The 22,422-nt window shown below is 45.2% G+C and overlaps 1 long non-coding RNA gene across 1 annotated transcript in view; it reads left to right on the top strand.

Moving 5' to 3' along the window:
- LOC140849195 (uncharacterized) overlaps positions 1-22,422 on the top strand; it is a 77,718-nt gene that overhangs the window by 16,737 nt on the left and 38,559 nt on the right. The window contains exons 3-5 of the long non-coding RNA XR_012130860.1: positions 3,295-3,385; positions 4,413-4,485; positions 6,103-6,225. This is a non-coding gene — a long non-coding RNA (uncharacterized lncRNA). The remainder of the gene's footprint in view (positions 1-3,294; positions 3,386-4,412; positions 4,486-6,102; positions 6,226-22,422) is intronic.

Raw genomic sequence — 22,422 nt, 5'->3', positions numbered from 1 at the left:
GAATTCCTTTTTATATTTTATTTAGAGTAAGGTCTGCTCAGCAGGGTGATTTCTTAATTAGAGCCGCCCAGCCAGGCAGAACTCCGGCTCAGACCCCTGTGCTGCCTTCTAAGGTTTCAGGAGGGACCTTGTCCTGCCTTATTTCCTGAGTTCTAATATTTGAATGGTACACAGTGGGTTTCAATGGGAGGAAAGGACATGTAATTTAATCATCTTTATTAGATTTTGCCTGTGGATGGGGAGAAGGGAATGACAGAGAGGGACCTGTGTCCTCTCTTTGTTAATTTGTTTTCTTTTTCTGTATCTTCGTTCCAATGGTCAAGGGAGGAGGAGACCCAGTGGCTTTTTCTTTTTGTTTCATTTCTCCAACAAAGAAGCTAAAGGAGAACAGTAAGCCTGTAAGAGCATTGTGTTCCTTGCAAGACTTTTCAAGACTTGGTGTAGCGATTGATAGAAACCAGTTGCATAGTTCTGCCTTTGGTGGCCTTGATTCTGAGGGTGAATGTGATGATCCGACAGCTTTTTGTCCTCTGCATCGCTATCAAAGTCACAGCCTGTGCTCAACAAGACCTCACAGATTAGAGGCAAATCAAAGAGAGAAAAGGCATATTCCCCATGGCATATGCTCTAACCCGCCATAAACTGGCGACAGTTCGGATCACCATTCAACAGAGGAAACCAGTTTATAGAAACAGAGAAGGAAGATCAAGAGTTGATGTAGGGAAGGGAGGTTTGTCTTCAGGATGCGGTAGGAAAACTGAGCAGGAATTAATAAGAGCAAGTAGTCAGCAGGGGCTCTTTTCGAGGAAATCCATCTATAGGAGGTTTCCAAGAGAGAGAGAGACAGAATTCAGCCTGGGACATCAAAAAGAAAAAGAACGACAAGAACTGTGTCCAGAACTCTCCCCGCTGTCCTGCTAAATGCAAAGACACACAACTCGTGGTCTTGTCTTGGGCACCTTCGATGAGGGTCTGTGTTCCTTCATTTGTGTTCTATTACCCACATGCCCCGAAATCCGCGTGCATGTACACACACACACACACACACACACACACACACTGCAGCCAATAATCCTCCCTCCTGCCCCTATCCTGTTGATCTTTCTTCCCTGAAAAATTATCGGCAAAGAATTTGTTCATTTGGGAGAATTCCAGGCCCTACATTTATGTTCAGTTCAAATGAAATGGGATCCAGACTTTTCAAACCGTGTTGTTTTTGCAGATAAAAGACAAAGGCAGGACCTCGTTATCTGGAGACACGGCCCATTCTTTTTCCTCCTGTCTTTTGTTTCTAAGCAATTTTAAGCTTGTTTGGAGAGTCTCACAACAGGGGTAGAACATTATTCGCCACGTCTATTTCAGGAGAGTTTTTAGTTAAGAATAATGAATTTACCTCTAAGCAGATGGAAGAGCTTTACTAAAACTAGAAAAGACGCTTATACTAATATCCCCTATAGGCTGATCTTAATCCTCTCATTGTTAAGAGTGCTTGGTCTAAAGAGTCGTATTTATGTGCCAAAGGTCTTTATTAAATCATTATATTAACACAGGAAAAAAGTCTTATTACAATGAGTTTCTCTGTATGATCAGAAGTTGTCCACGGTTCTGTTGATAGCCTACTTACTCCAAAATTTTAAAAGGTGAAATTCCAGTAGAGCCCCACGTTTGGGAAGTTGTTTTCAAAATTCACTGTAATATGGTTGGAGAGGTTACTAGGTCCTAGATAGGAAAATGGCTAAGTTTTATCAAGGCAGTCATCCCACAGAAATGAGTTCTTGGCCACATTGTAATATGATTTGATCTGCAGAAACACAATAGCTCTCTGATACCCACTTCGATTCTAAAAACCCAAGTGGCAAATTCAAAGACACACTGCCTAAGTGAATCCAGGGTGGTGGGACCGGAGAGGAGTTTGATTAGTCGAGACAAAGTTGGGTGTGTTTGTAAATGGGTTTGGAGAGTGAACTAAAATGAATGTATTTTTGAATGCAAGATTAATCCATGTGTATTACAGGGGAAAGTTTCCACTCATAAGCTTACCACTGAGATAGTACATTTGTTTAGTATTCCCAGATTTCCTCTTATATGTGGAAGTGAGTGTTAAAGGCTCAGTGTTAGGGTGTATTTCTAGAAGCTGGGGACCAGATGGACAGTCGGAGAATCTAAAAAGAGAAGAGACAAATTTTGGAGGGCCTGCCCAAACTGTGGCCTGTTGGGGATTTGGAGGGCTAGATTGATCAAGTGAGGCAAGTCAGTTGGAGGGTGCAGACGAAGCAGCAGACACAGGGGGGGATGTGCATGACCGGGATGCTGGGGGGCACCGGGAGGTAGCAAAAGAGATGGGATGGATGCAGCTGACGTCAGAGGGAGAAAGGGGATCATGCAGAGGGCTTGGCTGTGCAGATACATTTATAATCTTTCAGCCTTCCAAAGATTATTAACCCAAATTACCTTTCTTGCTTATGCCAGATGACTTAGTACCTTGTATTCTTACTAAGTACCTGCCATGTTAGAAATAAACATTTGGGAAGCAAGAGTGATTTTTCTCTCTTCGTTTTAATTGCCATTGTGATGTACTCACGGCCTGACACTACATGACGTCTGGCTTAGATCAGCCCCTGGCGGAGAGACCCAGTCTGATTTAGTGACTGCAATTATGCCCGCCTCTAACAGAGCTCTTCTTTTTGTGGGACATGCCCTTTGAGTTGTTTTTCTCCTATAGAAGTAGTGGTTCTGTTATGCCCTCTATGCATTCTTGCCCACCGGCCCCGTATGACACACATTGGTGAGACAACCAGCCAGGATTAGGGGCAAGGTCAGTGACCCTGAAACAGAATGGCATTCATTGGTAACAAGGGGGTCGATTCCATGAAAATCATTCTATGAGTACCCTACTCAGCGACCCCAACTGCTACAGGTATGCGCCTGCCTCCCATCCCAAATGATGCTTCCAGTAAAAGCAGCAAAAGGGAACAAACATACAAACAAATGTTTTCTGCATGCCCGCCTCTGTCTGGGGTTTCACCCAGCTGCAGGCTGCCTGTCAGCTGAGCATGGAGACTGGTCATCAGCCCTTGTGTTCTGTCTGCAGAGGTTGGCGGAGCGAAAACAAGCTGCATAACCCAGTGCTGGCAGCTGGTGAGTGAGGGGCGAGGCGCTGGGTCAGAAACTGCAGAAAGCTCCACGTTTGTGGGGTTTATGCAGTTGGACCTCAGGGAAAGGGAGCGTGAATGTTAAACGCAAACCAATTCTAAGCCCGTTTGGAAATAATAATTCAAGTGTGCTTTCTCCTAGCACACCTGACTCTGACGGAAAGAAGAATGTACTGCGTGCTACCTTTGAACCTGTCCTCACGCTTCCACCTTCACCAAGGATACCAGGGCAAGTAAGTGACTGCTTGCGTCTGCGTTTGGGGGTGAGAGGGATGTAGAGCGAAGGATTGCAAGCTCACTATTACTAAGCTGCTCCTTCTCATTCCTCCTGAGAGGAGGAACTTGGCTGAGAAGCCCCAGAGGCTGGAGGGGTAGAGGCTGGGGCAGGAAGTGGAGGAAGTGAGCAGGGGGCGATGCCGGGAGGGCTGGGGAGTAACCAATTACTTCGCTAGGGGCAGGTGGGAGTCTCCAGGGTCATTATCGGGCAACCCAGGACGGCGAAGGGGGAAAGAGATTTCCGGAAGTCTCCTGCTCCCCTCTCGCCTGCTTCCCTGCTTTTCCTAGCGGCTGATGATGGCATGCAGCAGCCGCGGAAGGAAGGATGTATTAAACCGAAAGATAGAACCCCTGCCACTCGCCCCCATGACACCACAACTCTGAACTGCAGCGCTATTGTGGCAGCAGCGTGTTGCAGATTAACAGGGACTAGGACAGGAGGCAAATCAGATTCCAAAAGAGCTAACTGTTTTCTTTAGCACTGAGAGCCCAGTGAGGCACAGGTCCCATATCAAAGGAAAAGGAGATCAGGTCTGTGCAAGCTCACACCCGGCCCTGGCAGGCAGTGGGGGTGGGTCCAAGTCCCTAAAGATGCCAGTCAAACACCAGCTGAGTCTCTAGACCTCATTTCTGTGGCCCTTATTATGAGCAAGTGTGCAAAAAAAAAAAAAGTCTGTCTTCTAGGTCTGCAAGTGCAACTTGTTTCATTCTGCTTGCTTGCTTTTCCCTGCACAGAATTCCCCATAGGGAAGGCGAGGGTCTTCACTAGTACAGAAATGAGTTTTCACTTCCTGAACACAGATGCCAAGGCACTGGAGAAAATGCCAGGGGCAAGCATCTAAGCTTTTGGGGGTTAACTGTGGGCCTCCAAATTTGCATATAATGGAAGATCATCTGGTAACACCGGTGTGCTTTTTATTTCTAACTCTTTCTATCTGAGAATACTCTAGAGGACCGGTAAATATCTTGATCCTCTATTTTCAGGCGGAGCGAGAGAAGCCCAGCCAGGAGGAAGTGATTTGCTCACTGACTTAGGATGAAAAGGGCTCACTTTGTGGTAGGAATACCTATTTTCTGTGCATTCTCAAGGTTTGCCTGGAAAGGAGTGTGAGAGTGAGTTGCAATTGGTCATGTCTGATGTCTGTCCTCGTTCTTGTTGAGAACGTTTTCTCCAACCTGCAGATCTCACTGACAGGACGTGAGGCTTGTCATCAGACGCCTGGCCCCTCCATATTTTTTCTGTGTTTTTCTGTGTTTTCTGCTGCCCAGGAAGATGTTTATTGTTGTTACTACTGTGGCATCTCTCTTCTATTTTCTGTGAAAAGGCTTAGGAGTTTTCAGGAACTGGGGGACACCAGAAAGGTGTACGGAACAGAAAAAGGAATCTTTAGTTTACTCTCTTCGGGAGTGTTTCATGCCGTACAGCTTGTCCTCTTTCCTATGGAAGCCTAATAATCTTTTGTGTGGAAGGGAGGAGACCTTTTGTCCTTGGGGAGGGGGGTTGGCTCCTTGTTTGAGTTGGAAGGAATTTGCTTTATATCTGCCTCTGTGGGTCTTGTGGCTTTTCTTTCATCTCCTCAACTTCCCTGTGAAAGAGCTGTCATTTGCCCATTCATTCACGGATCCGCTTGCTCACTCATTCATTCAGTGAACATGTGTCGAGCACATACTTCCAGTGGAACGAGTCAGAATGCTGTCGTTGAAACGTACATTTGTCTAAATATCACCTTCCAGTTCTCTGAGACCTGGCACGCTCTGGAGAGCACTGCTTCCTTGAGCAAGGATGAGCAAGCCCAGATCCACTGGGAGAAAACTCTCTTTGGCATCTCCATTCTTCCCGAGTGAGTGGTCAGTACAGGCCTCTTGTGCAATGCTCAGGCCTGCAGAGACTCCTAAAAGGGGTGGAGAATGTCAATTCTGGAAATAATAGCAAAAACAGCTCATGTGGAGGGAGTTCATCGTGCTTCACAGAAAGCTTTCAGGTGCTTTAGCAGAATGAGTTCATTTGGGGATTCGTCAGGCATGAACTCAAAGCCGTGATCCCTCCTAGGTGGGCCCTTGATTAGTGTTGCAGATCAAGATGCCTAAGACAGGCCCCCTGACTACACAGCAGCACAGCAGTGCTTACGAGGCACTGGATGCGTGACATGTTTCACCCAGAACGCAGCCGTCACTCACAGTTGTGCTATGCACAACACACATCCGAAAATGATCAGGTTGCACACGTGACACAGGAGGACACCTGTCCTTGAAGCTGTTGTTCGTCCGTCTCAGTCATCCTCTTAACTGCTCGCCAGGCCTGGTCATCCTCTCACAAAACAAAATCAACAGCAGTGGGAAACTGATTTATAAAAAATCAGAAGAATGATGTTTGTAGGGATTGAGCCTGGTTTCAGGATTTTTGGTTATTTCTGTTCCTGTGGGTGTTTTCTTGGACCCAGAATCAGCCTTAAATCAAGAGCGTGCACACCCACACCCACACCCACACACTATACTGACCCCCTCAAATTTTGACCCTTGTGCCATTTATTGTCAGAAGTCATGGGATCCAGAACAGAGTTAATCTTTGAGGAACAAATTGTGGCACATTGTGTTCCAAATCTACATGTCGTTGTTGGGGATTTATGATCTTCCGTGATTGTTTATTTAGTTTCTCTTGTCTTAAAAAAAAAAGACAGCTTTTAGGGTCAGCCTTCGTGACAGCACTACGCATCACCGCAGCGTCAGCCCGGCCTTTGCTTCAGCCTGAGCGGGATCAGGAATCTGACGGATCCCCAACCAGCTGGTCACCATCTGTGTAAGCCACTCCCTCCATTATAACCAACCAGGGTTCTGGGGAGGGGAGACCCAGCCAACCCGACTGATGAGAATGGATTTCTACTTTTCATGTTCGAGCATTTTGGGTTTGAGAAAAATCCCAAACACTTTGAGCCCCGGGCACTTTTTCCATAAATTTCTTCAACTGATGTGTATGTCAAGGGAAATTTAATACGAAGGTTTCTGATTCATTTACACTTAACTCATCAAAATATTGTTCTCTAAGAGGGATTTGGTGTCCAAGAAATCTTAAGAGCCTTTTTATAAGCTTTTAAACGTGAAGAAACAGAAGTTGCAGTCTCCCCAATGTAAACAGGAGTGAATCTCTGGGGGGAAGGGAAGAAGGGAGGGCGGAGGGCGCCAAGACGCACTGACCTCAGTCCCAAGGAGTTGCCAGCACAGAGCCCACTATTTTCCAGCCGCCTCCTGGTGCTCAGCATCTCACCCATAATCAGGGCCGCTGGCAATTCAACCTTTTAGAATTTTGAGGGCAAAGGTGAGCTCTTTTAAGGGTCCTGCAAGTTGGCAGAGGAAACTCCCAAGCGTTCTCCAGAGAAGGATATAGACTCCAAAATTTTACTTCCAGCCAAGACCCTTTTTTTTTTCCTTCAAAGAAAGTGCTCATAATGTATCCTTTCATTTATAATTTTATGAAGGTCTCAACTGAACATGTAAAGAAAGTGGAAAAACCTAAGTTGCCGGGGATGTTTGGCATTCTTCCCTTCTACTAAAATTTACTTTCTCCCACAAGCAAAATGGTTTCAGAGATTCTAATAAAAGGGTGAGGGGGACAGTGAGGGCAGCTGTCTGGGATCAGAATCTTCACAAAATTCATTGTGTATTAATTGGGTAGGATCTGCTTAGGTTTTCACCCTATGTCACTGGGCTTCCTACATCCAGAGAAAACTCCCTTACATTTCAGAATGCCGTGGTTTCTGTCAACAGGCACGCACATGTCTTATCTTGTTTATCTGTGCATCTACAAAGTGGGCAATATTACAGAATCTAGTATCTCCTGTTTAGATTCATTTGTTTGTGATGCATTGTTTTTAGTTTCCGTTTTCTAAAAAGAGTAAAAGGCTTTAGAATAATAGATACCATCTGTGATTAAAAATTTTGTTGTTTTTGTTTTTATTCCTTATAGTTTTAAGCAAAGGCAGAAAGCATGCACATTCAGAAAAGGAGCCAAGCAAAAATGTTAGCTGTCTAACACTTCTCTTTCGATTGATCAAATACATGATTAAGTGGAGGCTTTTTTCTCAGTCTAAGATTTAAGTTAATGCTATCAGCAGTATCTGTTCTTCTCCTGCCTCAGTTTAAACAGATTCAGGCCATATAAAAACTGATGATTTACTCAGAATGAGATATATTTTCTTCTATTCTCTTACATGATTTCAGTCACATGCCTTACGTGCGGGTCCAAAACCAGTAGAGATTCTGTGTGCTCATCATTTGCAAGGAATTTTCCAATGAAGCTCCTTGAAACATCTGTTTTGTAACCTGGTCAAATGTATATTCTTGTCCTGCCAACTTACTGGGTAAGGAATGCCTGAGACTTCTGTGTGGTGGGTGTAGATGTGGAGATTTTTGAGAAATATCAATTTAGAAATTCTTCCAGGAGTTCTAAAAGGAATATGAAAAAACATCCTTCTGAAAAACAAGGCAGACTTCTGGGTACATTAAGATACTCATTTTCCACTTATTATTTAAATTTCTCCTTTCTTTGAAGTAAAATTTCAAATAGTATTATTATCATATCCATGCCAACTCTACTCTAATTTGTTTCCCTGTTAAATTATTTCATTCTTCTAATTTTCCTTTTGAAAAACAAAACAAAACAAAACCCAAATATGACTTACATACCTTTACAACCACTTTTGCCTTTAAAAAAAATTCTTTTTGAATGTTTAATTTTACAGCATCCCCTAAAACTTCGGTGTGGGGTGTGCCTCTCATCTATCACAAAATATTGGGACTAAGGTCTCCCATACTGATTTGTGCTGCTTGGTCTCTCGGTTGGCAAAGGAAATTCTTGTCCATGGAGGGTATATATTTTCAGCAAGGTTTTTCAATTTTTTTTTTCTTTCTTGAATCAAAGTTCCTCTATGAAGGAAAACCTACTGATGTTAATATAGCTGACATTCACTGAATAATTACTTCGTTAGGTTTGTAATCGTTCCATTTTTCTGTCTCAATTGCTACATTTAATAATTGAGAAAACCGTGTCTCCACAAAGTCCCTTGATGCCGGTATTGGTTGGATAAACTAGCAAAGCCACTCGCAGTGCCAGGTCACTTGAGAATGTTGTCCAGACCATCTCCCTGCAATGATGTTTGTTAATGACCCAGCTTCAGAACAGGGACTTTGGACTGAGAACACATAACAGGGCTGTTCACAATTCTGTGACGTGGACTTTTTGATTGTATGTTCACAGGAACACTTCTCATACCCCAAGGCGTATTTGCTCATCTTACGTGTATATTTCTATGTATTATTTGTTCATTGATTCACTCACTTCACAAATGCTGACTATTGGGTGGATAAGCTGGAAATAGAAAGATAAAAAAGACAGAGTGCCTGCCTGGCCTTGAGTTTATAATCTATTAGGGGAAATCTAGGAAGAGATCATTAGAAAACCATGTAAGGAGGTCTAATACAGACATCTTGCAAAACACTTCACCTTGATGACCCTCAACTTGGATATGACCTCCCATTTAGGACAGGAATATCTCATTTTGTTAAGAGAGCAGAAGAACCTTCATAACATATACGGACACCCCAGAGCTAACATCTTTTCTGCTCCGTACACTTCACCTCTGGTAGGTCTTTGGTTTCGCCACAAAACATCAGATGGCCCAATTCAAACTGCGATTCCTATTCTGAAAATACGTCAATTATGCCAAAAGGAATGCTTGTATTTTCAGGACCCTCGTGGCTCCTGTTTACTGGAGGAAGAGAATTTATTTCCACTTCTAAAACTTCATTTTTGAATGTTGAACATTGTTTTTCATTCTAGTTAGGTCTACAGTCTAACAAGGCTGACTCTCTTCGAGCAATGGTAGAAGCCCCTTCCCCAAATTGCCCTCTTCTTCATGGACCATTAAACTTAACAGCAGAAAACACCAATTAAATGATCATTAGCTTGAGGATGAATAATTATGCTTAGATTTACATGATGCCTTTTATGTTCAAAGAACTGCTTAGGCATCACCTAATTAATCTACAAATGAAGACTCCTTCCAACATTACTCTATAATTAGATAATCTCAGGAGGAAACATGAGGATTGCCAAGGGACAGTTGGGCAGCCTCGCACGCCTCTATGGCATTTATTTTTTCATTGCTCAGGTAAAGTGGCCAGACCTGAATCCAATTGCCAACTCATTCTGCGTATGTACAAATAAATTCTTTTTTTAAAGACCAATGTTATATAACTGATGAGCCTTTGGAAACAAAAACAAATGAATACCCAAAGTGTTGCCTTTCATCTGAGCCTTTGGGGTTATTTTTTAAGACTTTATTCCCCATGAACAACAAACTCAAGTTCATGATATGTGGCAGACTCTATTTTCCCTCTTTTCTTCACCAATGTACTCATTTGCAAAAGTTTTGACTGTGTGTGTGTGTGTGTGTGTGTGTGTGTGTGTGTGTGTGTGTTGGAGGATAGAGAATGAATTGTTCTTTCAGGCCTTGATTTTCTGAGTATTAAGGATTTGAGATAGGGCAGATCCTATATCTCTACTGAGAAACTGACTGATATTTTTGCAAATATTTTTGAGAAGCAAATGTTTGTGATGTTTATTATCATGTATTTGTTTATATATCAGATATTAGAAATCTGTTGGGTGTAATGATGGATACAACATAGTGGGATATATTTTTGTAAATTCATGACCAAATTATAAAAAAAAAAAAGCAAGAACCATTAGCAGTAGCCAAATACTCTCCTCAATGTTGTCATCTGTATGTTGGGTTGGTGGGTGTGTGGTAGTAAAATATTCAGCCTCTGGTTATTTATCTAATTTTCCCGAAGGAAGTACAACCAGTCTTCCCAGGGATGCAACAATAAGTGATGTCAGTTCAAGTTTCTGGTTTTAGGTGGTTTCAAATGAGCTTGTGTTGAATGCTGACCTTTCTTCAGTTGGGCAGCTAGCTTATATGTGAAAATTAAGCGTTTGGTGGGAAACTTTCCCCTTAATTTTTATTTGTATTGATGTCTCTTTCCCCCCTTCCTTACTTGCAGTAAATTAAAGCGATGATCTGCTTTTAAATTACATTTTGGTAAGGGAATGTCTTGGGAAGTAGCAAGTTAATTTCCTCACTATGAATATGCAGTTTCCAACCTGTCAAGATGAGCACAGCTTTACCACGCCACACAGACATTCTGATATGAAATTTGGAAACTTGGGATTGTTAGAAAAGCTAAAAAGCCCAGATTGCACTCAGTTTGGACCAAGATAAACAGAAAACATGTTTTTTTTATGAAGAGATTAGATGAGTTGATGGAATCAAGCCTAGACATCCACATAAGCCAGAGTGGAAAATGATAGACTAACATACATCTGATATCAAAGAGAATGGACTCTCTCCAAAAGCCCTCACTTTTTATTTGAATCAAGGATTCTTTCTTTCTTTCCTTTTTTTCATAAAATCAGCAACTCTAGGGTTTTATAAAGAAAAATACAACCTTCAAAACAGCATGGGTTTTATCCAACACTTCTGTGATTTTCAAAGGACCAGGTCTGAAACTTTAATCATCTCACACTTAAGGATTTTTGATGTGAGTTTTAATCTGTGGGGCATGTCCACAGACAAAGTAACTCCTGAAAACAGAATCAACCTGAACTCCCAACTGGCCATATTCCTCTGTCAAATCAAGAAAGTCAGTTTGGCCTTAGAATTTTACAGTGTCCCCAAGTAGCCCTTAAATTTATGCGGTATTCACTCCCAGGTTTCTTTTGAAATGTACTTTAGCTCTTGATTAATTCACTCATGGACAATTATTTAGGAAATTCAATAATCCTTTTCCAAGTGGAACCTTTCTTCCCGGGCTTCCTTATAACTTGGGATGATGACTTAACTGGTTCACACAACCTATGGATCCCATTCCGTGAGCCTATTTTATAGGGGCAGTATAGTTAGTGCTGTGGAGCCTTGAATTACATTTGGAACATACATAGGAGCCAGGATAATGCCTTTGAGAGTCACTGATGGCCTTTGACACTGTAATTTACAGAAAAATCACTGCTAGTCTCCATCTCTTTTCAGGGGCAAATAGCAAAATGATATACTAGAACTCATCGCTTAGGGAATTAAGCCTTGATTCTCTTCAAGTTACTTAGGCAAATATCACTGTGTTTTCTCCTCAGCTGTAGAATGACACTGGTTAACAACTAAAAGTTCATTAATTAACATTTCAGATTATACCCCAAATCACTTGGAAGTATCATAATAGAAAAGGAACAATAACATGAGCAACAGAAAAACAGTCTAGAATACCAAACACCTTCTAATAAGGAGAGCAACAGTTGGTTTCACTCATTAGCTAATATGCTACAACTTTGCCCAGAGGAAGAGGCTCCTTCCTAGCTAGTATCTTGTAATGGTTTAAAAAGCATAGGTTTAAACATCCTGACTTGCCTGGATGGCTGTGTGATTGTGGGACTCCTCAAGCTTCAGTCTGTCATCTGCAAAATGAGATGCACAAAGTACCAGATATCCTGGCTTGCCTGGACCTCTCCCAGTTTTACCACCAAAAACCTCAGATTTCAGGTGACTCTTCAGTCCCGAGCAAGCCGGTTTAGTTGGTTACTCTATTGATGAGAAACAAATGAGGAAATGCATGCAACATATGTGGTGTGGTGCCTGACACCTAAGAGAAGTTAAATTTATTTCAGCCTTTATTAAATGGATTGGAAAGTGTCAAACTTTATCTTTTTCTTTTCCCCCCTTATACATTTAGGTTATGCTTTTTGTAAAATAAGAAGGAAACAACTTTCCAAGAGCAGCTGTCAGAGGTGGTCAGAGTTGTCCTGGTGACCACGTGGGACTTGGGGCGGCGTGTCATCCATGCTGTCCTGAGGGCGTTCAGGACTGAGGGGGCCATGTGGATGGGGTGGGAATTGAGCTGCTGTGTGGTATACATGGCAAGGGCATTTTGTTCTTGTTTCCTCTGTGCTATGACGATTTACCTCCGCATAAGCCTTCTTTCTTCCCAAGGGTATTTTCAGCCCTGACTCCCCTGGGACCCAAATTTTCAACTTCATACCTTTTCTCCTAACCACAATAGTCAACACAAATCAAAATACATTGCATGCTATAAGCGCTAAGCACTTTTCCACTTCTGTATTAACTCATTAAGCCTAACAGCAAGTTGTAAGTGACTTGTTTTTCCCCATTGTACAGGTGAGGACACAGAGACACAGAGAGATGGGAAAACTTACCCAGTAGTTGAGAGTTAGTTTGCAGGAGGTGGGATGCAAATCAAGGTGGGCTGATCCCCTTCAATCTCACTTTACTGACCTGTAAAATGGGCTAATAGTAACCACCCATCTAGCTCACAGAGCTGTGGAAGGAATCAAATGATTTGAGGTAAAAACCCATCTGTGGATAAAATGAAGGTTCCTGTGGCCAGGATTCTCACCTGGCCCTGGGTGGCTAGCTCACTGCACAGGTGTGGGCAATGCATCATTATTGACTCTATATAAAGAGCCCTGCCCAGTGCTCTGGGCGACACGTGGGCACGGCTGCAAGAGAGCAGAGCAGAGGCTGGAGTGGTGGCAGCGCTGAGGACAGAGGCCTAGAGGCAGAGACCGGCTTGCTGCATGCAGCTTGCTTTGAGTGAATGCAGTTTTAGTTATTGACCTGCCACCGTGGAAATAAAGTTAGGTATAACCCTTTCACCCCAAGAACGTTTTACTGTCATTTCTTTGGTCACATTGAATCCATAGTGAACTTGCCTGGGGCTGAAACCCATTAACAAGACAACTGGTGACACTCAGCAGGGTTCACTGGAAAAAGAGCAGGCTGCCTCATGGAAGGAGGGTTTCAGCGGCCGCACCTGTGGACGGGGAGACACCCGAGTGTCCCCTGTGGACCTGTGGTCCTGGGAAGGGGTGGAGGCCTGGGGTCCACCCCAAGAGAAAGCTGACTGAAATGGCGTCACTACGAGGTGCTGTGCAAATAGTAAACGCTGTCGTGGCAGCGTGAGAGGCAGCGGCCCGAGAGGAGGCGGCACGAGAGGAAGCAGTGTGGGCGCGCAGGCTGCCGGGTGCCGTGGGGCAGGTGGAGGATGTAGGGGAGCCGTCAGCCCCAGAAATGGAGGAGCAGAGGTGTGATGAACAGGAGGGGGTGGAGGCCCTGCCAGTGCCGGAGGCATCGGCCCCTCGGGTTGAGACCCCACCCGGCTGAAAGCTGGTGGGGAGCCCGAAGGACGGGGCAGCCGCGGGTTCCTCCAGGACAGGCGCAGCCCCTCCTCAGGCTGCGGGGCGCTCCGTGCTCTGCTCCTGTCCGCACGCTCCAGCACAAAGGGAAATACGGCCTGCCTCTCGGAGGAAGAATTTAAGGGGCCTGTGAAGGTCACGAGGGCCCAGATGTGGGTTGGCTTGAAAAGGCAGCAGCAGACGGAGAGAAATTGGACTGGAGCTGTGGCAGCGACTGGGACCGGAGCGGTGGTTCCGGCTGCTGAGGACGAAGCAGAGGCAGAGAGAAAGCGGCAAGACCGGCCCGTGTGTCCGCAGGACCTTCTGCGGGAGGGGCTGGAGAAGGTGGGTGTTGTGAGGCCCACCCACGGTCCTTGTGGTCAACTCCTTTGAGTAGAACTGGTTTGAATACAGCCAGGATGTGGCAATGGATCTCCTCAGACTTGAGGGTTATTATAATGTGTTATAATTTTTGTTATTTGTATATTGTTGTAGATTATGGAATTTAGTTACAATGTTCCAGCTTCTTTGCACAGGGACCATTGCAGAGGGTTGAGGGCACATAGATTGAAGAGAGAATCCTGGAGGGGTGGATAAAATGAAGGTTCCTGCGGCCAGGATTCTCACCTGGCCCTGGCTGGCCAGCTCACTGCACAGGTGTGGGCAATGCATCGTTATTGACTATATAAAGAGCCCTGCTCAGTGCTGTGGGTGGCATGGCTGCAAGGCTGCAGGAGAGCAGAGCAGAGGCTGGGGTGGTGGCAGCGCCAAGGGCAGAGCCAGAGGACGGCTCTGCGGGCCGACTGTGCGGGCAGAGAGGCCAAGAGGCAGAGACCGACTTGCTGTGTGCAGACTGGCTCTGAGTGGATGGGATTCTAGTGCTTGACCTGCCACCATGGGAATAAATTGGGTATAAACCCTTTCACCCCAAGAGCGTTCTACTGTTATTTCTTTGGTCACACTGAGTCCATAGGGAACTTGCCCAGGGCTGAGACCTATTGGCAAGACACCATCACTGCCAGCTTCTAAGTGTTAGAGAAATGCACCTTGAGTATTCATTCACCACACTTTTATTTGCTCACTCTTGCTGCGTAGTGTGAAATGCAAACATTTTGGGAGATAGCAGGAGTGCTCTGACGAAGTAGGTCTCTTTAGTTGTCCTGCCAATGGATTTCTGCCCAGGACAAGTTCACTATGGATTCAATGAAACCAAAGAATGACAATGGAACGTTCTTGGGGTGAAAGGGTTTATACCCAACTTCATTCCCACAGTGGCAGGCCAATCACTAAAATCCCATCCATCAGACTGAGTCTGCACACAGCAAGCTGGTGTCTGTCTCTGGGCCTCTCTGCTTCCACAGCCATCTCAGTCTCTGTCCTCGGCGCTGCCACTACTCCAGTCTCTGCTCTCCTGCAGCCGTGCAACAGCCCTGTGGCCATGACACTTTGTCACCCAGAGCACTGGGTGGAGCTGTTTATATAAAGTCAATAGCAATGTATTGCCCACACGTGTGTAGTGAACTAGTCAACCAGGGCCAGGTAAGAATCCTGGCCTTAGTGGGAACCTTCACTTTATCCACAGTAATCAAGGACATAAAGCCTCATTTACTTGAAATCTTCCCCTTGGGGATGACATTTAGAGCAAAGAATTGTCCCAAACTTCTCAGATCAGTGATGCTCCTGTCTCTGACCCCTTCCCAGTAGCGCTTTTTGCTCTGAGACAACAGAACAGAAAAGGAGGCCCCTAGCATCACTGCTGCTCAGTACAAAAGTGGACCCTGCCACTTTGAGGATGGGAACCAGATGATAAAGTTTAGGTGAGGACTGAGTCACCATTTTGCAGCTCTACCTGCAAACTAATTAGAATTCAGGACTGTTTTGCATAAGCCATCCAAACACTGATGCCCTTAGAATGCAATGCAAGGAGCAGAACGTGCAGCTTGGGCTTGCTTTGGCTTAGAAGGCTCGGTTGAGACAGCGTGTGCACACTGCCGATTATTCACTATTCTCCAGGCCCTGTTTAGTGCACGCCCACACAACACTCTGATTAATGGGGGCTATGTATGCACACTGACATCAGCATCGGAGCTCTGGGCACTAGAAATCTCCCCAGGTGTGGCTAGTTTATTTTCAGGTGTGGACAGGATGGTCATTAGAAACAGAGCCAGACTGGGTCTCCTACCGAAACTCAGCACCTCTGCCGCCCTGGCCCTGGCAGCGTTTCTGTTGCCTGCTGAGCCTGCCGTTTCCTCACTGGGCAGGCAAACCTGTCACTCAGCAGAGGCCCGGAGTTCTGTGGAAGCCTCGGATGTGTCGGTATCAGTCAACTAATGGAAGCCATGTGTTTGCAGAATGGAAAAAACCTGGCATCTTAAGGCCCCAGATGTGTCTCCCTGTAAATGAGTCTAAAACAGAGGCATTTTTTTTTTTTTAGTCCTTTTCTCTTCTTAGTGGGTTGTTGGTCACCCTGCTGATTAAGTATTGATAATGCTACTTGGAATGACCCCACTCCTAAGGTGAAGGACCCTTCCACCGAAGGCAAGGGAGGCGGCTAAGATTTACTGAATACACATTAGATCTTATGCAATTTATTAGTGTAAAGATGATCACCACAGTTACATCAGGGACTATGTATTTAGTGCATAGACCTGCGAAGAGCTCTATGTTGGCTGACTTCTTTAATCCTGACCCCAGGGAGGGAGGGAGGTATGGTCATCCCCATTTTACGGGAGGGGTGCACTTCTTCAGGAGGGTGGAGTCACATTTCCGCTGGTGGAGAGTAATGGGGAGAGTCACTACAGTGTGTTTTTTTCTCTCCATGGCACAGTAAATTGGAAAGATCGGAAGTACGATGCTAATCTTACAGCTAAGAAAGCGGAGATTTAGAGAACTTGAGTAAATTTTCCAAGGACAGGTGGCTGATACTGACAACAGAGGGATGTCAATACAGCATGTAACAGTGCTTAAAAGTCAGTGTAGTCTGCTGTGTGTTACCCCAGAGCAGAGCTTCTATGGTAAGAGGGGCAGGATTTCCCAAGAAACAGTCAGGGAAGTGCGCTCAGCTTATCATTGAAATAGCATAAGCGTAAAAAGAGGGAGTGACATTTTTTTAACCAATGTGGTTATTTCATGGAAATGCCAAAATATCAGAATACCTATTTGGGAAATGAACAGAAATCTTGTGGGCTTTTCTCTTACTGTTTTATAGTTTTGTATCTTCAATTAGAAAAAAAAACAAGGTCAAAATCTCAGTGGCTGAAAATAACCAAAGCCTATCATTTATTTTTGCTAGCCATTCACCTGGGGTCAGGCCGCAGGGTCACTGGGTGCTGGGGTGGGGCAGGTGGGGCTGCTCCCCTTTGTCTTCCCCTCCGAGAGGCAGGTTGCTAACTGGGAGAGGCCTGGCCTCAGTGGCATAGGGCAAAGGGCCTGGGCCACTGTGCATGGCTCTGAAAAGCAGTCTTCTCCCTGAAAGCGTCTTATTTCTCCTACGCTCACATTGCATTGGCCAGAGCAAGTCTCATGGCATATGGACTTGAAGGAGGTAAAGAGTGTCAATACCACCATGTACTTAGAAGGAGAAAACCCAGCATACTGGGCAACAGCCTGACAATCACAATGTTGCTGGTAGGCAGACAGGCAGATCGTAGATGGATGGTGACACATAGACGATAGATAGATATGTGATACCCAGACAGACAGACGGACAGTGGGATAAGGAGAGCAGTCGTTTTTAGTGCCAGCTGCCCTCAAATGTCTTACTCTGTCCCAGGAGGGGAGGAGGAAGGGCAGGCAGCCCCTCAGTGGGTCTGCATCCACGCAAACAAAGTCTGCAATCCCCCCACTTCGCCTCCCGATGCCGCCTTCCTGCTCCTCATTCCCTGCCTCCCGTCTCAGTCCCAGGTGGAGAGAACCTGTTTCTCACCGGAGGAGCAGCTGGGTTGATGATCTCTTCACCCCCAGGGCTGCATTCTTGGGCAGTTTTGTAGATGTCTGGACTGTCCCACTGCAGTGTGACCCTGGGGCCTTCCTGCTCTTGGTGCAAATATGGCTCTGAGCAAGGGCTGGTCCTCCTCAGGGGGGGTGGCCCTGGTTCTGAGCTTCCCTTTTCCTCATCTTTTTCCCAGTCCTTCCTGCTTGCTGACCATCTCTGTTCAGAGAACATCTGAATTCTGGACAGCAGAGTGAGGGTGGCCACCTTGGGGTCCCAGGGGCTTAAAAGCTCCCCCGTTAAGACAGCAAGTGAACTTTGGGATCATCTGTGGGTGTCCTTCAATCTCACCAGCTTGTGGGGCATCCCTCTTTCCTTCAAATGCATAATTATAAAAACAGACTGCTTTCCCAAGGAGCAGCCCACCATCCCCTCCGATCCCCACACAGATGTGCAGTCTGGCACCCCAGCTCCAAGACCCCCTGCCTCTGCCCTGTCACTGGCTCTTGCCAGCTTCATCCTTTTGGGAGATGAAAGGCTGTGTCTGCACAAGTAGCCTGATGACTCTGCACCCTTTAATTAAAGTCACCTGAATTGCTCATGCATGTTCTTGCCGTCATCCTAAGACCTGCTTGAGCCCTGACATGACTCCCAAAGGAACAACTTTGACATTTCTTCAAAAATTGGTTGCAAACTGAGCTGTTTTCAAAAGTAAGGTCTCTCTCTCTCTCTCTCTCTCTCTCTCTCTCTCTCTCTCTCTCTCTCTTTTAAAGAAATTCCTTCTTTTTCTTTTGTGGCTCATTAGCATCTTTTAATTTTTTTTTCTCTTTCTCTCTCTCCTGGAAGCTAGAAGTATTTTACCCTGTTTTGCCAAATGATTTTTATCTCAGTAGAAAAAGGACTTGCTATTTCCTGAAAATCTACCACCATCACCCCTATCGCCTTTCCCCCCTGTCCCTTTATAATACATTTTGTGCTGGGACTCAAAGTCAGGTAACTTGATAAGGAGTTAATGAAAACAAATTAATTCTGTCTGCATTTAAAAGAGAGACAGCTTGGCCTTACAGAGTTGTCTTATTTGCTTCTCTGGACCTGGCACTTTCTGGATGTCACACTGTTGGAAAGTCTCGGTGTTTGGGGGAAATAAATAAGGGCATGCTGTTTTCCCACTGGAATTAGGTGATTATGTATGTGCACATTATTCAGATACTTCTGGGCAGTGGGTGGGAGAAATTTCATTCCAACACATCTGGCTAATTGCTTCTAAATGACGAGGTTGACCCTCCTTATGTAGACGATTTGCATGAAGTCCTGGGACACCGAATGTGAATTTTAAATAGCATTTGTGTGACAGCTGCACAAACAGTAGTTTAATGATCCTGGGGCTCTCCTTCTGGAATGGGACTGTACAGCAGCAGGGGAGATGTCCTGACCTGCTGTTCCTCCTGGCTTTCTACACCTTTATGTTCCCAAGGATAGAACGTACTCACTCCATAACCTTTCCGGACTTGGAGGAAAACGTCCCCATTTCAGAAAATATATCTCTTTCAAAGCTGGCAGCTTTCTATACTCTTGAAGAGCCATTGAAACACGTTGCTCTAAAGAGGTGACACAGAGAGGAGATGGCATGGGGACGAGGGTGATGCTTTTATATCTGGTCATGTCAACTCATGAAGTGTGAATCTTCAGGAAGAATAGCAGTGAAGCGTTGGAGGTGATTATGGTTTGGAGCATCGTGGGAGTATGAGCTAGAGGTCTAGGCCCACTTGCTTGAGGGTTTGTTCTTACTCCTGGCTCCCCAAAAATACCAATTAATGAATGTGGAGAGGACCAGAGGCAAATGGATGTTTTCATCCCAGGAGCCTTGTATGGCTTCCTCTGGCCAAAAATAACTAAGCAAATATCAAGGCCCTCCCCCTGTTCTCCTCTGCCCACCCTCCCCCGCCCCTGCCACCTCCTGCGTAGCAGCTCTTGCTGCCTGACAGTGGACGGTGTGAGAACTGGTCAGCACAGGGAGCAGGAAGCTGGACATGTGTTGATGCCACTCCGTCTCATCCCCCAGTACATTCCCCCCCTTCCCCTACCGGGATCGCCAGTGAGGCTCTACCTTTTTCTTCATCAGTTGAGAATGTCTCTTAAACTCACCTAGAGAATTAAGGGCTCTCAGACCCAGATGCAATTCCCAGGCTATCACTTAAATACTTACAGAAACGCCTAAAGTTGACATTTGACATCCATTGTATCTGAAGGATGCTCTCAGATCATTTTGCTGCTTATAGATCTCATTTCAGAAGCTGGGGGAAGGGGCATTCCACTTCTTCATGATCTCAGCCAAGACGTTGTATCAACCACTCCAGCTCTTTTTAGGGTTCCTTCCATGTGCTGGGTAACTTTGAGCCGGGATGTTCATAAGCTGCTCCAGCAGAAGCCGCCGGCATATTCCGCCAGCTCTGGACGTTTTGATGAGGTGACTTGGAATAGGGGTGGATCTGTGGTCTGGTCCTGGAACCTGGCAGATGGCAGCAGTTATTTGCCTCAGGATTTTGGGGTTTGAGGTGTTCGGCTGTTGGTCGGGGATGATGGGAGAAACCCAGGAGGCTAAAGGGAGGGATGCCCAAGGGCAGCGCCCACGGAATTCAGATGCGTGGGGAGGGGGAAGGACTCCAACGTCCTCCCCATAAGGCTCGCCTCCAGTAACTGGGCATTTGCATCTAGAGTTTCTGGATTCCATTCTCAACATGCATGCTGAGTCATCCCTTTTCCTTCCTGGGGCTCTTCAGTGTGCCTTCCTGGATTATAAACTGATGTTATCTGCTAAGGCAGACCCAGGCCTGTTAGTACCTGGGCTATGTGATGTTAGGGAGAGACCATGGACAACCAGCATTGCCTTTTAGTGACGTGGGCTACAGCTGACCCAGCTAAATACTTATATTCCCTTTACCTGCCCTAACATACTTTCGTGTGGCCTGTTCATTAAGTGTGTTCTTTTAATGTCAGCCAGTTTTCATAGTAAGTAGGGAGTCAGGGAAATGATATGGGAAACTTAGGATAAGGTGTTAGAGGACTTGAACTCGTGTTTTTGATTTACCTACCAGCTGTATGATCTTAGCAAAGCCATTTCACTTTGACGGTCAGAGATCTATAACGGGAATTGGACTGGCTAAGACGCTGTGATCAAATATGTACGAAAGCCACTGATTTCTGTGACCTCGATGTCACTCTTACATCGCTTTTCGCCAACAGCTTATTATGAAGGCATCAACTACAGTTGAGCTAGGATGCTGAGGTGAGGAGCTAGGATTTCTTAATGCCAACTGCAATATGGGTAGACCAGACGTGAGATTTAAAGATGCCCTATCCACAGCTGTCTTTTTCTGCCCCTAGAACTTACTCCTCCCCAGGCTATTCTGGGACTCACTTGGGATTTACTCATTTGGATTAATCAAGTTTTCTCTCGGGAGTCTTGGGTAGTTGTTTGTGTTAGTTCTCTACTGCTGCCATAACAAGTCGCCATAAACTTAGTATTTAAAAGGACATAGAACAATTCTTCATATTCTATGAGTCACAAATCCAACATGGATCTTGCTAGCTAAAATCAATGTGTGGGTGGGGCTGCAGTCCTTACCAGAGGCCCTGGGGAAGAAACCCCTTCAAGTTTATGCACTTGTTGTCGAGTTCAGGTCCTCACAGTTGCAGGACTGAGGCCCGTCTCCTTGCTGGCTGTCATCAGGGGGCCACCAGCATCCCTCACTCCTTCTGCAAAGCCAGTCAAATCAAAATTCAAGTTCTGACCTGCCCTCTGCCTCTTGTCTTGTGCTTACGTCTGCACATCCCTTCTGTCTGGTTTGCCTTCCTCTTCTTTTAAGGGCTCGTGTGATTGCATTGTGTCCACCTGGATAATGCAGGCTGTTCTCCCTATTCTAAAGTCAGCTGATTGCTAACCTTAATTATCACATCAAAATCCCTTCACAACAGTACCTAGGTTAGTGTTTGATTGAATAACCATGGGAGGGGAATCAATGGGGTTGGGAGGAAGCATCTTTAGAAATCTGTCTAAGGAATTGTCCTGCAGGGTAACACAGTAAGCTGTTAGCAGGTATCTGTACCTTTATGGAATTAACCCAATGGGTGGATTTCCAGTATTGTTGCCCCCTAAAGGGAGTAAGATGATTTCTTTTTTTTAAAAGGCTGAATGGCACATTACTTTGGCATTTGGCATCAAGCATTAGAAATTTTTGGCTGAGAGCATATGAGAGCAGTGAAGATCTGAAGGAAGTGGTACAGAGAAAGGGTAATCTCCTGCAAAAAAATAAAATTGTTATTTTATCACCAAGGGGAAAAATCATTTACTTAACATTACTCTGATGTGTTTGAGGTTGAGAGGTATCTACTGATGTACAAATAACATAATGTCATAGAAATGTACACCGCCTGCATTTGAACTATATTTTTGAAAATAAATGAAAAAAAATGGAATGTTTTCAAAATATTTGAAGAGATTTGCTTGAACTGGGTGTGGAAAAAATCTTTCCTTTCCCCTTTCCATATTCCTTGGGGGTAGATGTAGGTTTATCCAAATGTCCAGTGTCATTTCCTCACTGCAGGTCCTCTCCAGGACAACGGGAGATGTATTCCTTTTACGTCCTCCTTTCGTGGCCCTCACAGCTTCCTGTCCGCCGTCTTTCCACGCTTCCCTTTGGGCTTAGTTTGGCCTGTGCTTGTAGGAGTGACCAGAAGGCAGTCTTGCTTTAGATAAAGGCATATCATTTCATCAGGTCCCATACATTCACATAGTGGGACCCACCCACGGTACCTGGGAGTTTTTA

This window comes from Manis javanica, chromosome 4 (genome assembly GCF_040802235.1).
Source record: "Manis javanica isolate MJ-LG chromosome 4, MJ_LKY, whole genome shotgun sequence".
NCBI lineage: Eukaryota > Metazoa > Chordata > Mammalia > Pholidota > Manidae > Manis > Manis javanica.
Note: the sequence above shows the minus strand (reverse complement) of the source record. Positions and strands in the feature narration are given on the sequence as shown.